The sequence below is a fragment of the Pelophylax lessonae genome (assembly GCF_965119305.1).
Source record: "Pelophylax lessonae genome assembly, chromosome: 8".
In the NCBI taxonomy this organism is placed as follows: Eukaryota; Metazoa; Chordata; class Amphibia; order Anura; family Ranidae; genus Pelophylax; species Pelophylax lessonae.
The window spans coordinates 209,140,092-209,164,398 of NC_138775.1; the positions used below are offsets into that span (position 1 = coordinate 209,140,092).

The window sequence follows — 24,307 nt, forward strand, 5'->3', positions numbered from 1 at the left end:
AGGCAGACCGTTCAGATCCGCCTGTCCATTTTTTTGGTGGATCTGAACGGTCCCCCCATGCATCTCTATGGGGGATCGGATGTCAGCGGAGACATGTCCGCTGACACCCGATCCGATCCGTCAAATCTGGATGGATGGAAACCCCATTTTCCATCCGTCCAGCGGATCAGATGAGAACGGACAGACAGTCCGTTCCCATCCGATTTCCCCCATAGAGATGCATGGGGAACTGACAGCTGTGTCTCCGCACACAGCGCGGAGACACAGCTGTCATCCTCCTGCTCAGCGGGGGATCGGCGGCTCGATCCCCCGCTGAGAAAAACAGAGCCCGTCCAACGGACGGATAGTGTGAAAGGGGCCCTAAGGGCCCTTTCACATGGGCGCTCCGTATGTCCGCAAATCATCCTATTTTTTTGCGGATGATTTGTGGACATAATGTAAGTCAATGGCATTGCGGATGTCAGCGGAATACCATCTGCTGACATCCGATTTTCTTCCTTTCAGTTCTGTTCCGTTTTTTGGAACGGAACAGAACCCTATTTTTCCTCCGTTCAAAAATCGGAAAGGAAGCAAAATCGGATGTCAGCGGTGTCCCCCGCTGACATCCGCAATGCCCATAGACTTACATTATGTCCGTATATCATCCACAAACGGATGGGATGATATGCGGACATACGGAGCGGATGACACAAGTGTCATCCGCTCCGTAAAAAAAAAAAAAAAAAAGTCCCGCAGTGGAGCAAAAAACCGGAGCGGCCGTGTGAAAGAGGCCTTAGTTCATCAGTTCAGTCACGTCAAAATGTATCCGTTTTTTTTTTTTTACATCCACTACCAATGCAAAAACGGATGAAAAACTGACCGTTTGTCCGTTTACATCCGTTTTTCGTCCGATCCGTTTTTTTGTCGGATGAAAAATAGGGCATTCATCTGTTCCAAAAAACGGACATTGACGGAAGCGGATGAAAACGGATGATCATCCGTTTTTACATAGAGATGCATTGATGTCCGTTTTTCATCCGTCAACAGATGGATGAAAAACAGACCGTAAAGGGGCCTTAGTGACTTATATTAGCCTCAGAACCTGTGTAATAAATATATGTCCTGGATTTAAGGGATGAGGTGGCAACCCCAGTGTATAGTGTCCCCATATCTTGCTCCTATAGATATTTCCCCTATGTCCTGCATCTCTCTATAGTGTCCCCATATCCTGCCCCCCCCATATAGTGGCCTTATATCATCCAGCAATCACATGCCCTGTATATATCCCTTCCAGCCAGTCCCTGTCACCACTCATAGAGCTGTACAGTAGATGTACAGTACACACAGACAGTACAGTTGGCCCATCTCCCTGTGTGCCCTGTCACGTGATACAGCCCGGAAGTGAGCGCGGTGTATGCTGGGATTGGTAGTCTTCCGCTGAGGACTGTGTTGCGGGTAGAAGGTGATTACAGGGAACCCTGAGATTTGTACATACAGTGCAGGTAAGACGGAGGAAGGATTCTAATACTGAACTATAGACGTACAGCACTCCTGTCAGTGTGGGTGCTTCCTCTGGTGTGGGAGTATTGGAGGGGCTGGCTGTCACACATGCCGATAATAGGTGCAGTGTAAAGTATGTACCGGTATGGGGTTATTAGCCAGCCACGTTTTATCGCTAACGAAGGGATTAGCAAAGCTGTCATTCCATGAGAATTGGCACACTGACAGCTAAAAAGTGCAGGCAATGGTAAGGACAGTCTCGAGGGGTCCTCATAGTCACGCCCCCTATTGCTGGGCTTCTGGTTGCCTGGCAACCTCCAGCTCTGTGTCTGTTCTCCTTATTTCCATGTACTGTGCTGTCATGTATCCTTCTTCTCCATGGCTGCTGGATTCCCAGCCAGCTCTTTCCATGCTCTGTCTCCTTTCACAGCAGGTGTGGTGGGACTGTGTCAGGTGTCTATTCCATGGCAAGGCAATATGCCTCATCTCCTATGTGCTGTGTTCTGTCAGAATCCAGTGATGGAGAACCTTGGCATCTCAGATGTTTTAGAACTACATTTCCCATGATGCTCATGCACTCCGCAGTGTAATTTAGCATCATGGGAAATGTAGTTTCAAAACATCTGGGGTGCCAAGGTTCACCATTACTGGAACATCAGATTAGGTAAAAGAAGTGATGTGCTGTCAGCTGAATACATACTGCGCATGCACAGGTTTGCTAATCTGACAGAACACCTGCAGTGAGAAGGCACCAGTGGACATCTTACTACACGCAGCTACAGTATCTCACAAAAGTGAGTACACCCCTCACATTTTATTATATCTTTTTATGTGACAACACTGAAGAAATTACATTTTGCTACAATGTAAAGTAGTGAGGGTACAGCTTGTATAACAATGTAAATTTGCTGTCCCCTCAAAATAACTCAACACACAGCCATTAATGGCTAAACCGCTGGCAACAAAAGTGAGAACACCCCTAAGTGACAATGTCCAAATTGGGCCCAAAGTGTCAATATTTTGTGTGGCCACCATTATTTCCCAGCACTGCCTTAACCATCTTGGGCATGGAGATCACCTGAGCTTCACAGGTTGGCACTGGAGTTCTCTTCCACTCCTCCATGATGACATCACGGAGCTGGTGGATGTTAGAGACTTTGCGTTCCTCCACCTTCCATTTGAGGATGTCCCACAGATGCTCAATAGGGTTTAGGACTGGAGACATGCTTGGCCAATCCACCACCTTTACCCTCAGCTTCTTTAGCAAGGCAGTGGTTGTGGAGTTGTGTTTGGGTTTTTTTTATTACGTTAGAATACTGCCCTGCGGCCCAGTCTCTGAAGGGAGGGGATCATGCTCTGCTGCAGTATGTCACATAACACCAAATTTAACACACCTGCTCCCCATTCACACCTTAGACCTTGTAACGGTAAGAAATCACATGACACCGGGGAGGGAAAATGGCTAATTTGACCCAATTTGGACATGTTCACTTAAGGGTGTACTCACTTTTGTTGCCAGCGGTTTAGACATTAATGGCTGTGTGTTGAGTTATTTTGAGGGGACAGCAAATTTATACTCTTATACAAGCTGTACACAATGTAGCAAAGTGTAATTTCTTCAGTGTTGTCACATGAAAAGATATAATAAAATGTTTACAAAAATGTCAGGGGTGTACTCACTTTTGTGAGATACTGTAAATCAATATAGTATATTGGGATCTGTCATACTGTTTTCATGTTACATTTCCTGTTCAGTTTATTGCTAAAATAACTGTGAAATTCAAGGTGTAGCTGGGTGTAGTAAGATGTCCGCTACCGCCTTCTGACTGCAGGTGTTCTGTCACATTAGCAAACCTGCTATGCATGCGCAGTAAGTATTTAGCTGACAGAACATCACTTCCATTGCCTATTCTAATGGAACACCTGGATCACAGCACTGCGTTGCTTTGGGGTGCGGGTGGTGTTCTCTGAAAAAAGGTACGGCAGGCTGTACTATTTTCAGCACAGTGCAAAGCAATGCACCGTATTGTACCATACAGCAGCCAATTGAATGTAATGAAATGTGATATTTCAATAAAGTTTGTTAAAAAAATAAAAATTAACAGTGCAATGCATCAAGATCAGCTCATCAGTAGAGATGAGCTCTGGCGTGTTCTGGATCGTTGTCCCAACCCACCTGCCCAATCCCACCAGGAAGCCGACACTTTAGTCCCAACCCACCTGCCCAATTCCACCAGGAAGCTGCCACTGTAGTCCCATCCCACCTGCCAAATCCCACCAGGAAGCCAACACTGTAGTCCCAACCCCCCTGCCCAATCCCACCAGGAAGCTGCCACTGTAGTCCCATCCCACCTGCCCAATCCCACCAGGAAGCCAACACTGTAGTCCCAACCCACCTGCCCAATCCTGCCAGGAAGCTGCTACTGTAGTCCCAACCCACCTGCCCAATCCCACCAGGAAGCCAACACTGTAGTCCCAACCCTGTGAATACAAAACAAAAGAAGGGCGCACCAGCCTAGCGCATTATCCTCAGCGAGTTCATTAATAAAAAAAAGGTAAAAGTCAGCTACTCACAAACATACGTGAAAGTCAAGCATTTCAATTCCATAAAGCAGCATCTTTACAGGAGTCCAATATCTTGTAAAAGCGGAGGGCTGACGCGTTTCGAGGGCCATGCCTCTTCCTCAGAACCTCAGTCTCAACCCACCTGCCCAATCCTTCCAGGAAGCTGCCACTGTAGTCCCAACCCACCTGCCCAGTCCCGCCAGGAAGCCAACACTGTAGTCCCAAACCACCTGCCCAATCCCACCAGGAAGACGACACTGCACACCGCTAATAACAGGCAGTGAGACATTTCCCGGTCTGCAACTGCACACACCAGAAAATGTCTCGCTGCCTGTTATTAGCTGTGTGCAGTGTCGGCTTCCTGGCAGGATCGGCCAGGTGAGTTGGGACTTTGATCCCAAACACGCCAGGGCCCATCTCTACATCAGTGACCCTGCAGGATGCTTTGTAACAAATAGACCCTCAGGCTGCACCTTTATGGATGCCACACACACTTTGATTTCATTATCAGACCAATTTGTGATTCAATCAAATAGGTGTCATTTCTCTTCTGCTTGGTGTAGACTTGATTTAGATCAGATTCAGTCCGACTGAGTCGATTGGAGTAGATAATTATTGATTTGTGTTATCTTGCTTAGCAGCACTAAGAAGCTTTCTTCATGAATTTGCTGGATAGGAACATGAGATTGCATGGTGACAACAAAGATGCAATTGATAACTTGGAATCATATCTCCTAACTATTGAGCAAAGTCAAGTTCTATGCATGTGGCATATCAATTGAATGAGTGGTCAACTATCAATCAATCAATTATTCCTACCAAAGAGATTAATTGGAAATTAAATCCATCATTTATCAAAGTGTATTTGGGCCACCGTTAGGGCTTGTTTATAGCAGACGCAGTACAAAGCATATTCAAGAAAAATGAATATATTTCAGTGAGCCAAGTTTACTTCATTGTGGGGCTTTCATGTGCGAAAAAAAAACTTTAGCAGACTACATGTTTTGAGTGGGGGAAATAATTATTTGATCCCTTGCACATTTTGTAAGTTTGCCCACTTACAAAGAAATGAAGGGTTTATCATTTTTATCATAGGTGTATTTTAAATGATAGAGAGAGGTTATCAACCAAAAATCCAGAAAAACATGTGATACAGAGGTTATAAATTAAGCTGCAGTTCAGTGAGTAAAATAAGTATTTGATCCCCAAGCAAAACATGACTTGGTGGAGAAACCCTTGTTGGCAAGCACAGAGGTAAGACGTTTCTTGTAGTTGGTGACCAGGTTTGCATACATCTCTGGAGGGGTTTTATGTCCACTCTTCTTTACAGATCTTCTCGAAATCCTTAAGGTTTCTTGGCTGTCGCTTGGCAACTTGAAGTTTTAGTTCCCTCCATAAATTTTCTACAGGATTAAGGCCTGGAGATTGGCTAGGCCACTCCATGACCTTAACCTCCCTGGCGTTATGATTCTTTCGGATTTTAGGTGCTGAAAGCGGTACCATTATTTTGCATGTAATTCTTAAGAATGAGCAGCCCAAACCAACTATTTACATATGATTTTTTTTTTTACTGTGCGTTCTTCTTTATAACATCTCGGGTATAATAAAGTTTGAAACAAAAAATCATAAATTATAATATAATAAAAAACTATAAATAAGTTAAAGTTAAACTAAAGTATGTATGTATGTGTGTGTGTGTGTGTATATATATATATATATAATATACGTGTGTGTATGTGTATATATATATATATATATATATATATATATATATTACAGTAAAACTGCAGGAAAGGGCACTGGGGGACAAACTAATGTGACTATATTTTATTTTGCAATATATCAGTGTGTTTGGTGTGTTTTACATTTGAATTTGCCGCTGGTTCCACCCCCCCTGCGAACGTCGTGTCGCATGAGACAGAAGCCAGGGCTCACAGAGGATCGGGAGGAAGCTCCGCCGCTGCTCACCGCCGAGATACATTGCTGGATCCCGGTGACAAGGTAAGTAACCCCTCTACCAGGATCCAGCGATCTTCCTAGCGGTACCCCGAGTGTGGCTCGGGGTTACCGCTTTTGGCACTGAAATTTAACCCAGAGCCACGCTCGGGAATGCCGCTAGGAAGGTTAATGTGCTTCATATTGAGCCACTCCTTTTTTGCTTTGGCAGTATGTTTTGGCTGATTGGTCATAGATGAGTCTTTTAGCATGACAATCTTCAGTGTTCTGGCTGAGGGAAGAAGGTTCTCCTCCGAGATTTTACAATACATTGTCCTGACCATTGGCCCCACAATGCAGCAAAGTCGGTCTGTACCTTTAACATAGAAACAGCCCCAAAGCAAAATGTTTCCACCTCCGTGCTTGACTGTAGGGAGGGGGTTCTAAGGCTCATAGTCAGCATTTTTCTTCCTCCAAACATGGTGTAACAAGTACTTAACTTTAAAGTAGAACATACTCTATTTAAAATGAAAAAAAAAAAAAGTTTTGTAAGGGAGGATTATAACCCCTGTCATTTATTTTTGCCATCTCATTGAGGAGATTTACCTTCATTTCCTGTCCCATAGCCAAACAGGAAGTGAGAGGAAGTCACTGCAAATTATGAAACCCCCCCTCCCAGGTCTCCAGAACTAGTGTCCCCATTGATTGGAAGATTTTCCTTCTAATACTTTTCTGGGGACAACCCAAAATTTTAGATTTTCTTTCACTTTTGATGATAACGGTAAACATGAATCTCCCTAATGGGGACACAGACAGCAGTAAAAACCTGTTGTAATCCATCTCCTCTCTATTAACAACAAAAAAAAAATTAACTTTAGCCTCCATTCACACTTGTGCAATTTGTCATGGGACTTAAGACTTTATAGTCACATAAGAAATCGCACTCCATTTTTTTCAATGGCACCTATTCAAATTGGTGCGACTTGAAAAAGTGTCTGCACTACTTTGCTTCGACTTTGATCCATAGAGTGTAATGTCAGATCAAAATCGAACCAAAAGTCGTTTGAAAGGCGCTCTGGAAATTGTGCAACTTGGGATATGCGCTAATGTGAATGGAGCCTTTTGCCTCATACACATGCAATGATTGTTGGCCGTGAATTTTCGGCCAACGTCCTATCAGCCGATTTTTGGCTTGTTAGTATGATGCTTCTGACAACCGACTGCGACTTTTCGGCCGAATAAAATCTGGTGTGCATGCTATAAAATTTTTGTTGGCCGTCACCACAGCGGCCGATTTTTCGTCAGTCAGTACAGATTTTGGCAGACAAAAATCTGATGAGCAAGACTGGGCATGCTCAGAGAAGAAAAAACACACGGAAAGTAAACCATCACATGACATCACTTCTGAAGTTGGTTTTTGTTGGCCAACAAAAGTCCAGTGCAAGTCTAGAGCACATTTCAACCAACACAACAACACTGGACAAAAGACGGCCGATCAGTCGGCCGATAATCGCTGCGTGTGTACGAGGCATTAGTTATACTTTTATTTTAGAGCTGCGCAATTCTGGATAAAATGAGAATCACAATTTTTTTGTTTAGAATAAAGATCAAGATTCTCTCACGATTCTCGGCGTAACATCATCTTTCACATTATACAAAAAATTGGGCTAACTTTACTGTTTATTTTTCTTTAATATTTATTAAAGTGTATTTTTTCCCAAAAAACTGCGTTTGAAAGACTTCGGCGCAAATACAGTGAGACATAAAATATTGCAGCAATTGCCATTTTATTCTCTAGGGTCTCTGCTAAAAAATATATATTTAATCTTTGGGGGTTCTAAGTAATTTTCTAGCAAAAAATATAGATTTTTTTTGTTCAATAAATGTTCATTGTTTTGTAGAAAATACAGGTAAAAACAAAAAAGTAAAACAGCAAAGAATGGCAAGACAAATGTGCCATTACAAAACAAACAATGGTAATGACCAGTAACAAATTATTACACTGAGACATGTCAAATAAGTCAAGTTGTGATCCAAAGTGACAAACTACCATACATCACTAAAGTAAGGTTGACATGGCCCGTAACAAATGCTTAGAGAGGGGCGCATGTCTCTTATACCAAAATAAGAAAGGAAAAAGAAAAAGAAGAGAAAAAAGGAGTGAGAGAAGGGGGAGATCAGGGAAAGAGGGGAAGTGGAAAGAATGAGGAAAAGACCAGATCCAGAGGAAGGGGGGAGGCCGCCTCATGAGTATGAGAAAGATACCAGTTCCCTAATTTAAGGAAAAGAAAAGCAAAGGTGAATGAATACTACCCAATAGTACCCAAGACATTTGTTAGTTCTTCCCCTAAGGCTGACGTTGAGATTGGGCAATAATTTCTGCATAGGCCGAAGAGAACGTGAAGGTGAACCAGCAGGACCATATTTTCTGAGAAATGTGGGATTTCTTTCTGAATTAGTATGTGAGATCCTCCATATGGTATGTGTGGTCTACCATTTGTAGCCATTGTCGCAATGATGGGACAGTGGATTGCTTCCAAAATGTAGGAATCAGTGATTTTGCAGCGTTTAGGAGATGAGGGTTGATGGATTTCTTGTATCATCCTACTGGTTTGCCCGTTCAGTGAAACAATACAGACCATGGATCATTCGGTACTGCAAAACCTTGAATGATTTAATCCAATATAGGACAGACTCCCAATATGGGCAGAACCACCATAGATGTGCGTGTGTAGCAGTTTCACTGCAACCTCTCCAGCATAGATCCGAGGAGTCTGAAAAGAAAGTATTAAGGAGAGCAGGAGTGTAGTGCCACCTGGTCAGGAGTTTTTTATTGGATTCAGAGATTTTTGAAGATATGGAGGAGACATGGGCCAGTCTAATAACAATGGAGCGTTGTTGGTCTGTTAGGGGGATGTTCAAATCTGCTTCCCATCAAGAAATAAAATTAGAGCAAGAATCAGTATCCAATGCCAAAAGAGCTTTATATAGTAATGATAATCCAAATCTTGGTGGCTGTGTTGTAGACAGGGTATTCTCCAATGGATTGAGATGAGATAAGGAACGTAGTGGTGTTTTCAAGGATTTGATGAACTTAGATAATTGGTGATATCTCCATTGGTCAAGGATTGAAGCTGTAGAAGCTTTTAAGAGGGAGTGCAATGGCAAGATTCTGCTTGTTGAAGTGACTTGATGCAGTAAGACAGTGGGCGAGGTAAACCATTTAGTAAGAAACTGATCTAATTGACTGGGAGGGAAGAACGAGTGGCCCGTCAATGGCATCAGGGGTTAGCTATAACCCCAATTATTAGTCTTGCATATATCATCCCAGACCGCGAAAATAGAGACCGTTTAGGGAGAGGTGTCATCAGCCAAATAACTGTAGATCCTAGGTATCCAGATCAACTAAAACCATTACGATTTACTAAGACCATGTTCCAGTTGAACCCAGAGTTTGGTATCTCTATGATGCTTCCAGTCCAAGAGTCTTAGGAGTACAGTTTCGGTAAAGTATTTTTAAAAATCTGGTAGGGCCAGGCCTCCTTCATTTTTCGGCCTACTGAGTTGGGCCCTCGAGATACGTGGGCGTTTCCGATGCCAAACATATTTGGATATTAATGGGGACAAAGTTGTGAAAAAGCCTGGAGGCACCTTGTAGGGAATCATTTGAAACAGAAATAAGAGTTTAGGTAAAATATTCATCTTTATGGCATTGATTATACCCAACTAGGAATGAGCAAACTGGAACCAATTATGAAGGTCCTTACGAATAGAATTCAGCAAGGAATATAGTTTTCGTGAAATAATAGTGTGGGATTAGAGGTAAAGAAAAGCCTTACTTCAGGTTCAGTTTTTACCAGGAGAAGAAGAAAGAAGGTTTCAAAAGAGCAACCGTTTTAGATGGGACCGAAATATTCAGAATTTCTGACTTTGATGGATTAATTTTAAAATTGGATATTGGTCCAAAGGCCTCAAACGCTGACAAGGTGATATTAGGCTGCTGAACACAAAAAAATATGTAATCAGCGTAGGCTGCATATTTATGTTCATATGATCCAACCTTGACCCCGTGAATGTTCATATTCTGGCGAATAGATTCTAGAAAGGGTTCCAGGGAAAGGGCAAACAAAATTGGAGAGAGGGGACAGCCTTGCCTGGTGCTGTTGTGCAGGGAAAAGGGCTCACTCAAGATACCGTTAATTCTAAGTTAAGCTGTCAGGGAGTTAAAGAATGCAGAAATCCTGTTTAGCATACTATACTGGGACCCAAACCGAAGGAGGACAAGGTCGACATCAGGTATACCCAGTCCACTCTATCAAAAGCTTTTTTAGCATCTGTAGAGAGTAATAAAGTGGGCTGGGAAGTCCCTAGAACGTGTGAGATCAGGGAAAGAGTGCGAAGGGCATTGTCCCGCGCCTCCCTACCAGGAATGAAACCCTTCTGATCACTCAAAATCCATTGAGGGATCAAGGGGAGTAGCCTGGTTGCCAGGACTTTAGCATATCATTTAGCATCTATGTTTAAGAGGGAAATAGGACGGTAAATACCACATGAACTGAGGTCCTTCCCCGGTTTGGGAATAACTGTAATGTGTGCAGGAAGTGTTTCGGGTCTCAGGGTGTTGCCAGTGAAAGGTGTATTTGCATAAGTCATCAATCTAGGTAGTAAAATATCTTGAAAGGTATGATAGTAGCTAACCGAGAAGCTTCAACTGTAAGGTCATCCTCCATCGCCCTAAGGGCTGAAGAGGGGATTGTGGGCAATGGAGCCTGTGAAAGGTATTCTTGGATTTTGGTGCGATGAAGGTTTGGGTCGACGTATGTGCTATGCATGTGATATAACTGTTGATAGAACTGATGGAATTCTTTAGCTATAGCGTTAGTATCGTACACCAACGAGTCAGAAGACGTTTTCATTTTTTATATAAAAGAGGCTGTTTTGCTATAGTGACCACGATAAAAGATGACTGGGTTTGTCGCCAAATTCGTATCTGCGTTGGGCGACCAGGCAAAATGAATTCTTTTGTTCGGAGTGAAGAAGGGCTTTCAACTCCTCCCTCTTTTGAGTAAGGGAGTGCAATAGGGGCAGGGATTGTAAAGCTTTATTACTCTTCTCCAATTTTTTAATATCATGTAATAGCAAAGATTTGAGGTTTTCTCGCTCCTTCTTCTTTCTAGAGCCCAGGACAGTTCCTCATTAATCTGAGACCTGTCAACGGGATCTGTTAGAAGAGAGTCATTAAGCTTCCAATTAGTGGTTTTAAGAGGTAAAGAAGGGATGGTAAGGCTAAGGCATATCGGAGCTTGATCAGAAATAGTAGAGACCTCAATTTTGGAGCTATGGATAAGTTCTAGGTGATGGTGATCAATGAATATGTAATCAATCCTAGATTATGAGTGATGTAGGTGGGAAAAATGGGAGTAGTCCCTCTCGTTTGGATGTATAATTATTCATGTGTCCATGAGTTGTTTGTCTAAGAGGCATTTACGAAATAACACTAGACGTTTGCTAGGGGTAGGAGAGAAGCCTTTGAAGGTGTCCAACTTTGGTTCGAGTGGGGTATTCAGATCCCCAGAGAGGATAATACATCCCTTCGCAAAATCTCTTAAGTTGGATAAAACTGTGGAAATAAAGCTTGCCTGATCCTGGTTGGGTGCATAGATATTCACCAATGTACATGGAAAATTACCTAAAATACCTTGCAGAAAAATATATCTACCGTATATATCTATCAAGGATGACTCAATTCTAAAAGCTGTGTCCTTGTGAAAGCCAATGGCGACACCCTTCGCTTTATGCACATCAGAGAGACTATAATACCACGATGGGAAAGATGGTGAATACAATTTAACTGTGGAGGTATGCGTAAGGTGAGTTTCCTGGAAGAAAACATCACCTCAAAGATGCTTAATTTCTCTATACAGCTGATGCCGTTTCCCGGGTGCATATAGGCCTCTAACATTGAGGGATATCAGATTAACTGTCGCCATGGACTTCACACAGAGGAAGTACACTAGTCAAAAATTGGAGTCTTAAGGCCCGTACACACGATAAGAAATTCGGAAGGGAAAATTTGTCCGACGACCGATCTGCCGATTTTCGGATTGTTAGTATGGATCTTTTGACAGCCGACTCCGACTTTTCGGCTGACAAAATGCTGATGTGCAGGCTATAAAATTTTTGTCCTCCGTCAACACACGTCCGATTTTCATCTCATTAGTACAGATTTCGACCGGAAAAAATCGCATGAGCAAGACTAGGCATGCTCAGAGACGAAAGAACACATACAAAGCAATCCAACACGTGACATCACTTCTGAAGTAGAATTCTGTCGTACGGGAAAATTCGTATGAAAATAACCTCTTCACTTTCCACATGAGACTAGCATGCCACAAAAAATGGACGACAGATCGTTCGATAATCTGATCGTGTGTACGGGGCTTAACACTCATGAGGCAGGTGGGGAAGATTGGAGAAGGAATACAAAAGGAGGTTGGAAAAAGAAAAATACTAACTTGTAAGCAACAAGTGTCAGAAAAAGGCTTCATCTTTAAGAGGTTAAAATGCCCTCACTTACAGACAGAAGTTCATTCATACATTTACATTGTAAAACATTATGTTTATAGTCATCTAGCAGCCTTAACAATGTTTTTTTTGACAGCTGTGAGTGAGCAGAGAACAGCCCTGTAAGAATCGAGGACATGCCGTTTTAAGATCATGGGGGGGGGGGGGTGAATCGAGATCGCGATTTTTTTAACGATTAATCGTGCACCTCTATTTTATTAAAAAAAAAAAAAAAAATGTAACATTACAATCACTTTAACAACAGCACTCTCTGTTACTGAGTATAGTCGCACAACTAGCCTGCCCCTTCTGCCCTGTGGCTGCCGCCTTCACTCCCTTCGACGTGACCGGTGCTTCCTCTCCAGCGTGTGGGACCGGTTCCTGGCATTCCCCCCTCCTCTCATTGCGGAGCCTTTCCACCCGGGTCCACATCATTCCGCGCCCAGCGGTGTGTTCACCATTACATCAACGATTGGCTCTTGGAGCTGTCACCATCTGCACTGGCTCCTTTCAAGGCATTAGACAAGGTACTGTCTTCATCCATTCGTGTTACCAGCCATGGGGGCCAGCATCCTGTATGTTTGGGATCATTCACTGTGAAGTTTTTTTCGGTCAATAAACTATAGACTTTATTATTTCTCACGTCAGTCAGTTTTTATTGCTTGGCTGGGAGTAGCGCAGGTAAGCAGTGCAACTTTGCCAGTAGCAGAGTTTGCTGTTAACTTCCACAGCACCAGAAGACAGCTGCTTACGGCAGTATCCAGCAACTTTGAGGAAGGCACTGCAGTTGGGATTTTTACCAGAAGCAGCAGCCTGCAGGTGATGAGATATACAGCATTACACAAAACTGACAGGTTTGTGCTTTATCCCCAAAAATTAAAAAACTTAACCTAAATTCTCCTAAATGACCAAAATGACCTATAATAGATGTAGATTAAGCTCTTATTTAGTGTAACTTCCCTTGTCTGAGACTGAGTATAGGCTTTGGGAGTAAGGCCTCATGCACACTGGATGTTATCAAAACGTCAGTAGAAAGCTGTTGCTGTAGAAGGAGTTTTTCAGCTTTTTTGCTGTAGCATTGTAACATAAATGTAAGAGTAGGGTAGCTTTACCTTAGTGAGATATGAAGTGATCTGTAGAAATAGTATAATTGTAGATGTAGTGTCATTTTGGGTTATTAAGAATTGTAGTATTCAGTACTCAGTCATAGTCAGTAGTACTCAGCATTTGAAAAGGACAGAACTGGTCTCTGGGATGGAGGTGACACCTGGATGCCAATTAAAGTCTCCCATGCAAGTGAACAAAGGTTGTCACCTTCCTGAAGCCTCAAAGAGAGCTGCTGGTCATCTTGGCTGCTGGGATCCGCAGGGGGTGACGATAGGCTCCAAATGGTCTGCAAGCTTTGATTGGTATCATCCGATCTAAGGAATGTATTTTATCTCATAAAAGTTAAAATATTAGTGGCAGAGAGATGAAAATAATTCCTTCTTATGGCTCACGTGTTGGGCTACAAGTACATGTAAATCTGTAATTGTAACATGTATAGAATCCTAGAGAAACGCACAAAACCGTTATATGGCGCCTGATTACGGCAGGCAGGCAGTGTTTGGTACTGTCACGATCAGACCGATGCGCTGGTGTCAGAATTCCTATCCCTGACTCAGCGGTCAGCGCCGTTCTGGGTCAATTCAACTCTGGTCAGTTCAGAACACGAAACCTCCTGTGGGCTGAGCCGGGGACAACCCCCTGGGGTTGATTGGCCAAGGGCTAAAATCCAGCCCACATCCATATTCCAATAAATTGGGGAACCTGAGATATAGACATTGTTCTTCCATGAAGCCAGTTCTGAACTGGGGAGTCCCCACACGGTTTCCGGTATGCTTCTACCAAGGGATAAGCTTCGGTAAAGTTTATTTCTGTTTTTATTCCTTTTTATTCTCATAGCAAATTGCCAAATGTGTGTCTTTTTATCTTTTTGTGTATTTTTTTGTAACTCCTTTTGCTTTGTATATATTTCTTATGCACTGCCCACTTTTGGGATATTAAATTATAAAATGAATTAGTGACTTCTGTGTACTAAGCTAGGACTCATATCTCTTGAGAAATTGTTGCATTTTAGTGCCTAATTGCTTGGTCTAAGCTACATGCCAATCTATATGCAATTGCACTGCGTGTTGGCAGATTGCATGCAGATTGTAAACTAGACGGAGATCTGTGTGTGTGCGGTGGCCCAGCAGACCAGTCTGCGGACAAACTGTTGGGTGGGGGCAGGCTATCGTTTGTGGTGTGTGGGTGTGTGGACAGGGGGAAGAGTGATTAACCCCCGGGGTTCTAGCTTGTAGGATAGCTGGAGGAATCCTAGTAGTGTGTGATAATTGCTAGACTGCTCCCCAACCCTTACAGTGCACCAGATTGTATGTAAGATTTGTATCTGCCTGTGTGTAGTCAGCCAGCTGGATTGGAGTGGAGTCTCCCTCTAGTGGTGACCAAAGGCAGTGTGGGCTGTGAAAGTGTCACAGCCAGTCTTATTACTCAGTAGGAGTTTCCCTTATTCCCTTATACTCCGCAGTCACGGAACCACGTCTCGGTTAGCTAGTTGCCGTGGTCGTTGCCAATCGTGACAAGCATTTTTTAGCTTTTTTTTAGCAAAACTATACTCCCACAAAAGCTTATGGCTCAAAAACGTTGATAAACGCAGAATAGCGTCATTTTTTTGCCATTTTTAGACTTTTATCAGAGTTAGAGCGTTTTTGCAGCTGAAAACCGCTCTTAAAACCCACTAGTTCTGGTTTTTATTTTTTCCAGCCAGAAAATGCCCCTGCCAAAGACTGCTGATAACAGCATATGTGTGCATGGACACATAAGATAACATGCTGGGGAGTTTACTGGCGGCAGAAAAAAACGTCTGAAACCAAAAACAGCAGCTGTAAAAACGTTCGGTGTGCATGAGGCCCTAGAGGTGAGAGATCAGCTGGAATCTGAAAGTCGCTCATCTTGTTGTTGACAACGCAGGGCCCATGTCATACTAACTGGGTGCAGTGCTGGCAAGATACATAGGGGAATATTTATCAAGCCAGTTGGCAATACAATTTTTTTTGCAATTTTTAGGTTTAATTACTTTCACACTTTTTGGTCACTAATAATATATTGAACACAGACAGTGCAGGGTTTCACCATTCATTTTAAAGGAACACACACCTTTTACCTAGCAGCAATCTGTTTAGTAATTACCACACTAATATACCACAGTGCGGGGTTATTTATATCATTCAGTTGGCAATACAGTTAAGCCTTGTTCACATGGGTGAACTATAGTGTACGCCCACAGGTGGGCTGTGTTTGCCCTCACGGGGATACACAAGTGTTCCGTGCATCCTTGTGCAGGCAGTCCTGTTTATGTCAGTTGGGACATAGCAGCTACATAGACATGGGCACTGCATCCAATTTGACAGCTGTGTGGAAGCATGGCCCTGAAGGCACAATGCGTTCAGGGTCTCGCACCCACACTATCACAGCTAACAAATTGGAAACAGCTGCTGTGTCCATGCAGCCACTGTATCCCAATCAACATGAATGGGACTTCCTGCATGGGGATGCGTTGTGTTGGTGTGCGGGTGGTGTTCTCTGAAAAGAAGGTATGACAGGCTATATTTTTTTTTCAGCACAGTGCAAAGCAATTTGAATAAAGTTTGTTAAAGAAAAAAAAGTGAACAGTGCGATGCACCAAGATCTGCTCACAAGTAGAGATGCTCTGGCGTGTTCTAGATCGTAGTCCCAACCCACCTGCCCAATCCTGCCAGGAAGCCGACACTGTAGTCCCAACCCACATGTCCAATCCCGCCAGGAAGCAGACACTGTAGTCCCAACCCACATGTCCAATCCCGCCAGGAAGCAGACACTGTAGTCCCAACCCACATGCCCAATCCCGCCAGGAAGCAGACACTGTAGTCCCAACCCACATGTCCAATCCCGCCAGGAAGCGGACACTGTAGTCCCAACCCACATGTCCAATCCCGCCAGGGAGCCGACACTGTAGTCCCAACCAACCTGTCCAATCCTGCCAGGAAGCCGGAACTGTAGTCCCAGCCCACCTGCCCAGTCCTGCCAGGAAGCTGACACTGTAGTCCCAACCCACCTGCCCAATCCTGCCAGGAAGCCGACACTCTAGTCCCAGCCCACCTGCCCAATTCTGCCATTAAGCCGACACTGTAGTCCCAGCCCACCTGCCCAATCCTGACAGGAAGCCGACACTGTAGTCCCAGCCCACCTGCCCAATCCTGCCAGGAAGCCAACACTGTAGTCCCAACCAACCTGTCCAATCCTGTCAGGAAGCCGACACTGTAGTCCCAACCCACCTACCCAATCGCACCCACACTTGCACGGCTAACAAATTGGGAACAGCTGCTGTGTGTATGCAGCCCCAATGTATCCCAATCAACATGAATGGGACTGCCTGCGTGGGGATGCACGGCACATGTGTGCATCCCTGTGCAGGCAAATGGCATATAAGGTCAAACAACAAAAAGACTGTCAGACTTTAGGTGAAATTAGACCCTGTGATTTTATTAGTGACAATTTCGTATTTTATCCAGACAAGTTGTCATTTTCAAATTCTAAAATACTAAATGACAGTTGAACCGTTCACATTTTATTTCTCCTACAGCCTGTCCGTTCCACATTGTCATATTGGGAGCTCCGGAACAAGTGCACACGTAAGGCATCCTGACACCTGCTTGTTCCAGGTCAGTTGGCATTCTGTGACTGGTATAAGAATGAGTGCAGAAGAATGACAGACCTCAAACTTGCATTTTCCAAGACGGTATAGTATAGTATCTTTGTAATGCTTTATACCAGAACCATCATTTTAGTGTGATTATAAATGAGACAACTAATGGATTAATATATATATATACATTTTTGTACTGTAACACTAAACTTATCCTAATCAAAGCAGAAAAAAAGTGCACTTTTTTAGTTTTGTTATGTTGATGAAGAGGGACATCACCATATTGATTCGAGATTGTGCTCAGGTAAGTATTTAGGGGTGCTGAAGGGGGGGGGGGGGTGCTACATGCAGAAGTATTTTACCTCAATGCATAGAATGAGTTATGAAAACCTTCTGCCTTTTTAACCACTTTGCACCGCATGGACAATAGAAAGGTCCACTAAGGCTGAATATTGAGATTGACTTTTTTCAGAGTAATAGTTTTCTGGGATGTCTCTTCAAGTTTAGGAAAACAACATAACAAGGCCCCCTCCAAGATAGTTGATTAAATTGGGTAATTCTATTCTTAATGGCATGCAATTACACCTGTTTTATAAGATGTTCATCTTAGGAACGTAATAGATCGTTTTGAGAAGTGGCAGTTTGAAGGGAGATGACTTGTTTAAATCCTAACAACCTCTAAGTGTAGTCATAAGCTCACTCGACTTCTTGGCTTTGATATTATCAGGACAGGGATTGAAAGACACGTCACTCTGTTCTGAAAATAGAATCTTTCTAGCTCCCTAAATCCGAACCCCTCCTCTTCCAGAGTATCAATGTGAAAGTCATTTGATATACAGAGAGATCTTTCTCCTTTTGGCTTATTAACATTCATTTTTTCTATGATTTATGATCTGTACAATGAACTTTAAAGTTAGATAGATTGCCTAGCAATTATTTAATTAGAGTTGCAACTTATTGCATCAGAAAACTTATATGTGTTGAATTTTCTTTTTTTATTATTGATTTTGATATTAAATGTTATAAAATAGTGATAAATATTTTCATATGCATACAGACTAATGCTTAAATGTAACATTTGCAGGTGTATATTACCTCCCAAAGAGATCACAGTATTTGCATACCTGTAAAAGGGGGAAAGAGAAAGGGGAGGGCTAACCTGAACAAACTTGTGCTCTAAGAGTGGGAGGAGCTTAAAGGATAGGTCCTGATCACTGTCTCGCTGTGTGGCCATGCGTATCCCCTGAAAAAGGTTCAGGTGTGATTTTATTTGCACTAGGGTGCATTGGCACTCCGTTCAAAATAAATTAGCTGCCCTAACGCAACACATGTTAACATACAGTGTAATACTTATTCACATACATTACCATACTGCGGATGTAGGAACACAGCCAATAAGAGTGAAATTATTAAAACTCTTTGATAGTATGCTTTTAAAATACAAAGCAATTCACAAATGTGCCCCGAGCTACGCCACCAATCTTGTCTCAAAATATCACCCAAACCGTCCTCTCTGTTCCTCCCAACACCTCCTGCTCCATAGCTCCTTAGTCTAGTTTTCCTATGCTCCCATCCAGGACTCCTCCAAAGTAGGGATCGACCCATACCAATTTTCTGGCCACCCTTCAGGCCGATATTAGGTGTCGCTATTCTGCACATTTAGCCCCCGTTCACACTAAGGCGACCTGTGAGGCGACCTGGTCACCTGTTGACCTATTTTTAATTTTGCCCTAAAGTTCCACTTTAACTCTATGTCCATGCAAGTCGCTCCAGGTCGCCCCGAAGTAGTACAGGACCCTTTTTCCCTTGTGTCGCTCCTATTAGAACCGTTCCTGTACTACACTATGGGACGCGACGGACCGCGACTAGTCGGATCAGTGTGAATGGGCTGTCACTAATTTACATTGTAGCAAAGTGTCATTTCTTCATTGTTGTCACATGAAAAGATATAATAAAATATTTACAAAAATGTGAGGGGTGTACTCACTTTTGTGAGATACTGTGTGTGTGTCTATCTATCTATCTATCTATCTATCTATCTATCTATCTATCTATCTATCTATCTATGTAATATATGTTTTTATATATATATATTTTTTTTTTTTTTTCTTTTTAATTTTTTTTTTTAAATGTCATAAATAATAAAGACACCTTTAAATATTAGTGTGAGTAACATGATGAAATGTGTTCCTGGGTAACATAAATTGCCTGTAACTTAAATAAGACACTGGAGGCTCAGTGCAGCGTGGCTGCCTATTAAATCATCTAATTATATCCTACAGTGATAGATATGTAATCCAATACTCTGACTGCTACTTGCTCTTCGTCCAGGACATGGTGATGATGTAATTTTGTATGAGTAGCCTTTGATCAGAGATTTAGCACCTTCATATTAAACATGACCTGGCCACGTAGGGAGCAAGTCCACTTGTGATAAGAAAATGAATCAGGGGCTGTGAATTTTGCAAATCTCAGTAAAAACAAATACTAAGCAGTGTTTCCTTATCAGTAGAGAATAAAGAGATTGGAGCCACTGTAAGCTGTTTATTCTTCCCTTACTATCAGAGAGTCATTGTCCTTTAACATTTTTAAGTGCAACTCCACCCTGTAATTTTTTTATTTTGGCTAGAGCACAGAAGGGTTAGTGCAGAGGTTTTTAAAGAGGATTTTCACCTGCTTTAAAAAAAAGGTAGTCATCAACTACGATTACTGGAGCAGCTGCCTTAACCACTTCAATACCGGGCACTTTCACCCCCTTCCTGCCCAGGCCAATTTTCAGCTTTTAGCACTGTTGCATTTTGAATGACAATTGCGCGGTCATGCAACACTGTACCGAAACCAAATTTATGTCATTTCCCCCCACAAATAGAGCTTTCTTTTGGTGGTATTTGATCACCGCAAGGTTTTTCCTTTTTTGCTAAACAAATTAAAAAAAGACCGAAAAGTTTGAAAAAAAACAAGTTTTTTTGTTTATGTTATACAATTTTGCAAATAAATACGTTTTTTCCTGCACTGATGAGGCTGCACTGACAGGCACTGATGAGGAGGCACTGATGGGGTGGCACTGATATGCAGCACTGATAGGCGGCACTGATAGGCGGAACTGATGGGCACTGATATGTGGCACTGATATGTAGCACTGATATGCAGCATTGGTGGGCACTGATAGGCGGCATTGATGGGCACTGATAGGTGGCACTGATGGGCACTGATAGGCGGCACTGATGGGCACTGATAGGCGGCACTGGTGGGCACTGATGGGCACTGATAGGCGGCACTGATTGGCACTGATGGACAGCACTGATGGGCACTAATGGGCACTGATAGGCGGCACTGGTGGGCAATAATGGGAACTGGTGGGCGGCACTGATAGATGCAAAGATGGGCACTGGTGGGTAGCACTGATGGGGGGGGCACTGGTGGGCAGCACTGATGTGGAGGGCACTGGGGAGCCTGAATGCCATCCCTGGTGGCCATAGTGGGCATCCCTGGGGTCATGGGTGGGCATCCCTGGTGGTTCTAGTGGCACCCCCCTGGAGGGTCTGCACTGGTAATCAATGATCTCATCACCAGTGACGCCCCCCCCCCCATCCGGCGGAGCCGCCGATCGGCGCTCCTTTACTCGTGCCTGTCAGGCACGTACTGAGGAAAGCCGATCAACGGCTCTTCCTGTTTACTATGTGACCAGCTGTGATTGGACACGGCTGGTCACATGGTAAAGAGCCTACGTCAGTAGTCTCTTTACCAAGATCGGAGATGCAGGGAGTCCGTGTGACACCTCGCATCACCGATCGCCGCTCTGCGCGCCCCCCGCATTATCCTGCCTATGTCATATGACGTCCGGTTGGGATAATACAACCACAATCCCGCCGTCAATCTGCTATAGGGCGGGCGAGATGTGGTTAAAAAAAAAAAATCACATACTTACCAGGCAAAGAGATCCAGCACTGTCTTACAAGAACCCAAATCTTTGCAGCTCATCCTATGCTGCCATTTGAAATTCGGGAACCAGCTGTGACTTCCTGATGACTCACAGCAATTCCTAAAGTGTTACTAAACCCACAACAGTAAAATCAGTCTGTAAATGCAGTAAGGCGTGCTTGTTATACTCACTGTGGAACCTAAGGGGATAATCCTCTGCATTGTGTAAAAAGGCTGTTTGATCCTGTATACACAGATCCTCCTCTTCCACTGGCTCCAAAATATATCCGGATAAGACAGATCCTTTGGAGTCAGGCTGCACATGCTCAGTTTGGTGTGTATTCAGTTTGGTGTGTATTGCTAGAAAGATTGTTTTTTTTTTTTCTTGAGAGAGTGCATGTGATCATTACAGGGCCAATCAGCACTGTCCAGACAGAGGGTTTGGAGCCCTGCAGCCTCAAAGGACAGCTCAGTGCAGTATGAAAACTCATCCTACAAGCTTCACCAGGAACTGATAGAAGTCACAAGACTGTTATATACTGCTGATGAGAAAAGGAGCAGTTTATATTTACTAAAATAATTGCATTTCCATAGTCTTAGTACTGTGGGAGACCGGATATAGTGAATGCAGGGTCCTGGGTTTAGTAACACTTTAACTGTGTATGCGGAAGACATGGCCTGCAGGAAGACTGGTGCAGATGGTGGGGGGTGACCGAGGAAAAGTCATCCTCACTTAGCCGAGGAAAGAGGAAGTGGAAGAAAGTACTTGCTGGAGAAGATACTTACTACCCAAAAAAAAGGGTTGATTGCACTGCCCACCCCCTCTTGTGATGATTGCACTCAGATCTCACTCTGTGCAGAATATTTCCTGCTCTGGAACAAAAATCTAAGCAGCATCAGATTGAGAGTAATTGTAACTGGTGTATGTTAACTTCACTGTTAACTCTACTCACACACAGTAGCTGCCACCATGTGTTTAAGTGCTGGTTCACATTTCTGCGATCACAGAGAAGATCGCATGTAATTTGAAGCGCACTGCTCCTAAAATTACTGTGCGGTGCAAATTCAGCCATACAGTTTGGCTGAATTTGCACTGCAATTGCACCTAATTCGCACATGACCCTTTTTTTGGTCTGCAGCAGAATCGGATCGCATGGTGGTTCACACCAGTGCGATACGATTCTGTGCGAACTTTCAGATCGCACTGCGATATGCGATCTGATCTGGGGGTGTCGTTAACTTGTAATTGACACCCCCAGCGTATTGCATATGGCAATGTAAACTGCCAGGGGTGCGGATGCGATGCGGGAACACGCTGTATATTCGCAGCATTCCCGCACGCATCGCAGAAATGTGAACCGGGACTTAATGCAACCATGCTTCGTTCGCAGCACCTGCTGTAGCAATCCCTAATCACTTAAAAGAAATGTCTGTATCACTTGCTGTCACGCCCAGACAAAAATGTTTACAATACGGTAGCTCCCCACAGAGGCATCGTTTTTTCAAAAAGAGCACTTAGAGATTCAATGATTTTGAAATATTTTTTTAAAGTGGATGTAAACTTTCACATATACCCAGTGAAGTGAACAGCCTCAGACGATAAACGGAGATTAATCAAATTTCCTTACCTAAGTTGCATTTGTTTATCTGCTGTCTTCAGCTTTATACACTGTTTAGAAAGTGATCATGGTGTTAGAATTTTTATCTACCTGTTCCAGCACTGGGTGTGGAGTCTTGGCATACACTGTGTGACAGCGGATTGGAGGAAAGGCACCCCCCCCCCTCCACATACGCGAAGGCAGAGCTGTGCTGTGAATAGACCAGCTCTCTGCTAATCTATCTCTATGCACCCACCCCGACACAAATTTCCAGCTGCTTTTATTTCCTGTGTTGGAGAACTTGTCAGAAGTTATTATGCTGATAACAGAGGAGCGGAGCAGCAGAAAGACACGGGACTTAGGGCTTTGGAGAGAGATAATTAAACACTACAGATATATGTGCATAGGTCAGATTTAATGAATAGAGTTTACATCCTAATGAAAAAAGTAAAAAAAAAAAAAAAAACAAGGATGCAAGAAAATATTTACAGAAAAAATAATACAAAACAAAAAAATAAGCAACAGTAAGGCTCTGTTCACACAGGGGCGGCTTCAAAGTTGCCCGACTCTGAAGCCGCCCCATGCAGCGCGACCTCAGTGTGGCTTGCAAATGACTTCTCTAATAGAATTTAGGCTCGGTTCACACTATTGCGATGCGGGAAGGCTGCGAATTCGCAGCCTGTTCCCGCATCGCACACGCACCCCCGGCAGTTCACACTGCCATATGCGATCCGCTGGGGGTGTCAATGTAATCTTAACGACACCCCCAGTTTGATCGCATATCGCAGTGCGATCGTGCAGTTCGCACAGGATCGGATCGCACAAGTGTGAACCGCTGTGTGATCCGATCCTGATGCGGCAGCAAAAATGCCTCCTGTGCGTCTTTGCTGCGGGTGCGGTGCGAATTTAGCCATACAAACTGTATGGCTAAACTCGCACGGCACAGCTGATCGCATGTCATGTCGGAGCAGTGCGCTCCGACATGACATGCGAACCCGGCACACGCAGAAGTGTGAACCGGGTCTTAATGCAAGTCGCCCCCAAAGTAGTGCAGGAACCTTTTTCTAAGTCGGAGTGACTTGAGTTGCTACGGTTCCATTGCACTGAATGGAGCGCGACTTGTCAGGCGGCTAAGTCTAAGTGGACACACCCTTATTGCTAATTATTCTAAATACATCTTTACTTCCATCTAACAAAGTTTCACAATCTGACAACCAACATATTGTTGAACTGAAGAACTTCACGATTTTTTAGAGACGGAATATGATATGGATCCTATGCCTGTTTCATTTAGGAGATCTACTGTGTCCCATTAGCTGTCTGGACCTTGTAGTATGGGTGTAAAGTTAGTGTTTGGTGTCTTAACTGATTTGCATGTTCCCATACATTCACGTGACCAACTTTTATGAAAGTACTCTAATTAGAGTAGGAATAATGGCATCTGATTAGAGATGGACTTAGAAATATGCATTGCTTAAACCATTGTCCAGACTGTTTTATGACATGGCTATTTATGACA

The 24,307-nt window shown here is 43.4% G+C and overlaps 1 protein-coding gene across 2 annotated transcripts in view; it reads left to right on the forward strand.

Moving 5' to 3' along the window:
* Positions 1-1,374: 1,374 nt before the first annotated feature.
* The window catches only part of PIGC (phosphatidylinositol glycan anchor biosynthesis class C), a 61,378-nt gene continuing 38,445 nt past the window's right edge, over positions 1,375-24,307 (forward strand). The window contains exons 1-2 of one of the 2 annotated variants that reach the window (XM_082266058.1): positions 1,399-1,481; positions 17,207-17,285. The gene's annotated coding sequence lies outside the window, so the exon portion shown is untranslated. Of the gene's footprint in view, positions 1,482-17,206; positions 17,286-24,307 lie in introns of both variants that reach the window. The other variant, XM_082266059.1, reaches the window with a different exon arrangement.